This window comes from Pinus tabuliformis, chromosome 6 (genome assembly GCF_031772625.1).
Source record: "Pinus tabuliformis cultivar Carrire ecotype Pingquan chromosome 6, CPIR1, whole genome shotgun sequence".
NCBI classification, from domain to species: Eukaryota; Viridiplantae; Streptophyta; class Pinopsida; order Pinales; family Pinaceae; genus Pinus; species Pinus tabuliformis.
This window is the reverse complement of record NC_142292.1, coordinates 1730373300-1730376323: the sequence shown is the minus strand read 5'-3', so window position 1 is coordinate 1730376323 and position 3024 is coordinate 1730373300. Positions and strand designations below refer to the sequence as shown.

Genomic DNA, 3024 nt, shown 5'->3' with positions numbered 1-3024 from the left:
GATCGAGACGCATCGACAACCTCCATCCGCTTCCCTCTTGGAAATTTCAAGCACTCTTTAACTCTCTTTTCAAAGTCCTTTTCATCTTTCCCTCGCGGTACTTGTTCGCTCTCAGTCTCTCGCCCGTATTTAGCCTTGGACAGAATTTACCACCCAATTATGGTTGCATTCCCAAACAACCTGACTTGCCTACAACGCCTCATGATGTGGCAGGGTCCCGGGCCGACGGGGCTGTCACCCTCTCAGGTGCCCCCTTCTAAGGGACTTGGCCCAGGTCTGCCACTGAGGACGCTTCTACAAACTACAATTCAGGTGGCACCGCCGCCCGATTTTCATGCTGGGCTCTTCCCGGTTCGCTCGCCGCTACTAGGGGAATCCTTGTAAGTTTCTTTTCCTCCACTTAATTATATGTTTAAACTCAGTGGGTGTTCTCGCCTGAGCTGAGGTCACAAAGTTGGATCTAAATCCTCCCTACCCCATGGGAGGACAAAGAGAGCAAAGCAAGTTCAAGCAATGCCACACAATGCCCGCATAAGCTAATGCCAACTTCCCATCCAAGGGGACAAGATCACCGCTCGCCGACGCACGCCACGAAACATCGCTTGAGGTATTTCAGCCGATCGCACCACATGGGGCATGGACGACCAGCTCCCCTGCTCCCTAGCATATTGCAGGGAGCACGTTTGAATGGGATGCGATGTCCAGACAGACGTGCCCTCGACCGAGGCCTCAGGTGCAAATTGCGTTCAAAAACTCAATGATTCACAGGATTCTACAATTCACACTAAGTATCACATTTTGCTACATTCTTCATCGTAACAAGAGCTGAGATATCCGTTGCCGAGAGTCGTTTCCATGTATTACCAAAAAATCAGCCACAAAACTGAATAGGGGCACCCCCCACAACAAATGTAAGGCCAAGGGGAAAAAGGAGGAAAAATGCATGAGAGAAAGAGAAAAAATGGTGTCTAACCCCCTCACAGGGGGAGGTTCAAACAGAGGACAATCTCCCCCAGCCCCACGCCCTCGCAAAAGGGGGAAATTGCATGCAACAACGATGGAGAAGGACTAGGGTGGCCACCCTGGGAGCTCGCACTACTTTTAGCCCTTCCCCGTCACCAACCCACAACAATTCCCCCTTTTCTCTGTAAAGCTAGGGACCGAAAGGAAGAAAAGGGTAGAAAACAAAGCACAAGCCTCCCAAGCCCTGTGCCTTCAGTAAAAGGGGGGAATTGAAGGGGACAATGATCGAGAAGGACTAGGGTGGCCACCCCAGGAGCTCGCACTAGGTTTCGTCCTTCCGGAACACCAATCCACAAAAATCCCACCTTTTATCTGTAATGCTAGGGGCCACGAGGAAGAAGGGAAGAAAACAACAAGAGAGAAAGGGATATATCAACCGTGGCTACCGGCTCACAGGGGAAGGCTTCAAACAGAGAAAAAGCTTCCCAAACCCCGTGCCTTCGCAAAAAGGGGGGAACTATAAGGGACGGTGATCGAGAAGGACTAGGGTGGCCACACTGGGAACTCACACTGCTTTTCGTCCTTCCCAAACACCAATCCACAACAATCCCACCTTTTCCCCGTAAAGCTAGGGGCCGAAAGGAAGAAGGGAAGAAAACAACATGAAAGAAAGAGAGATATCAAATGCGTCTACCAGCTCACAGGGGGAAGCTCAAACAAAGAACAAGCTTCCCCACCCCCGTGCCTTCGCAAAAAGGGGGGGAACTGCCGAGGACGGCGATCGAGAAGGACTAGGGTGGCCACCCTTGGAACTCGCACTGCTTTTCATCCTTCCTGAACACCAATCCACAACAATCCCACCTTTTCTCTGTAAAGCCAAGGGGCCAAAAGCAAGAAGGGAAGAAAACAACAGGAAAGCAAGAGATATCAAATGTGGCTACCGGCTCACCAGCGGAGGCTCAAAAAGAGAACAAGCTTCCCAAACCCCGCGCCTTCGGAAAAAAGGGGTGAACTGCAGGGGACGATGATCGAGAAGGACTAGGGTGGCCACCCTGGGAACTCGCACTACTTTTCGTCCTTCCCGAACACCAATCCACAACAATCCCACCTATACTCCATAAAGATAGGGGCAAAAGGAAGAAGGGAAGAAAACAACACCAAAGAAAAAAAGATCCTAAGAAAAGAGAGAAGCTCAACAGCACCCGAGTAGATGTCCGCTAACCAAAAAGAAATCAAACAAGGCACCCAATCAAAAAAGTGTCCCACCTCTTCACACCCTCCCACATGCATTTAGCACAACACCCTTTCCAGCTTTACAACATAGCAAACAACCAAGCAAATAAATCACAACCTAAAATTGACCAATAGAAAAGACAAGGGCCACGATGAGGCCATTGTCTGGAGCACATCACTGAGAGGCAAACAACCCCTGTTAGAAAATTATATATTACGGAGCAATGGAACACATAAAATATTGCAGAAATATAAACACAGAAAATGCACAAAACAAGAGAGACACAGATATACGTGGTTCACCCAGTTTGGGCTACGTCCACCCTGAACAGCCAATCCTTCCTATTTATTATCCAGCAAAATGAAGAGACACAACCTATAGCAAATCCGCTGTAATATCCTCTGTTTTCTCTCACAGTCTCACCTCTTTGTTTCTCGCTCACAGAATACACATCTATCTCACAACCTCAAATACAATACCCTCATACAAAGAGAGGGGTTGCCTTCTAGGGCAAAAAACCCTAAACTAAACATAAGTTCTACCGTTAGATCATCCGCCTAATGAATGGCCCAAATTGACTAGAAATTACTATACTTTTACAAGGCAATTTTACAGCTGTTTTTAGCTCTGGGGGCGCTGCCCCCGAAACCCCCCACCAGGGGGGGGGGGGGGCGGCTCCTAAAGGTCGCAGCCGCCCCCCCCTGGACCCCCCTGCAACGAACATTTTACGGGCGGCGTTGCCGCCCCCATTTCGAGCTGGGGTCCTATGTGGCGATACCTTTGAATATAGAAGATAATCAGGCTCCACAACCAACAATCTCCCACTT

At 49.3% G+C, this 3024-nt stretch overlaps 1 non-coding gene and 1 pseudogene across 1 annotated transcript; both read right to left on the bottom strand.

The window, feature by feature from the left end:
* The window catches only part of LOC149265747 (25S ribosomal RNA), a 4319-nt pseudogene extending 3870 nt beyond the window's left edge, over positions 1-449 (bottom strand).
* A 246-nt stretch (positions 450-695) lies between these two features.
* LOC149265746 (5.8S ribosomal RNA) lies at positions 696-849 on the bottom strand. The gene has a single exon (XR_016261431.1). It is a non-coding gene; the product is annotated as a 5.8S ribosomal RNA (ribosomal RNA).
* Between the last annotated feature and the right edge of the window lie 2175 nt (positions 850-3024).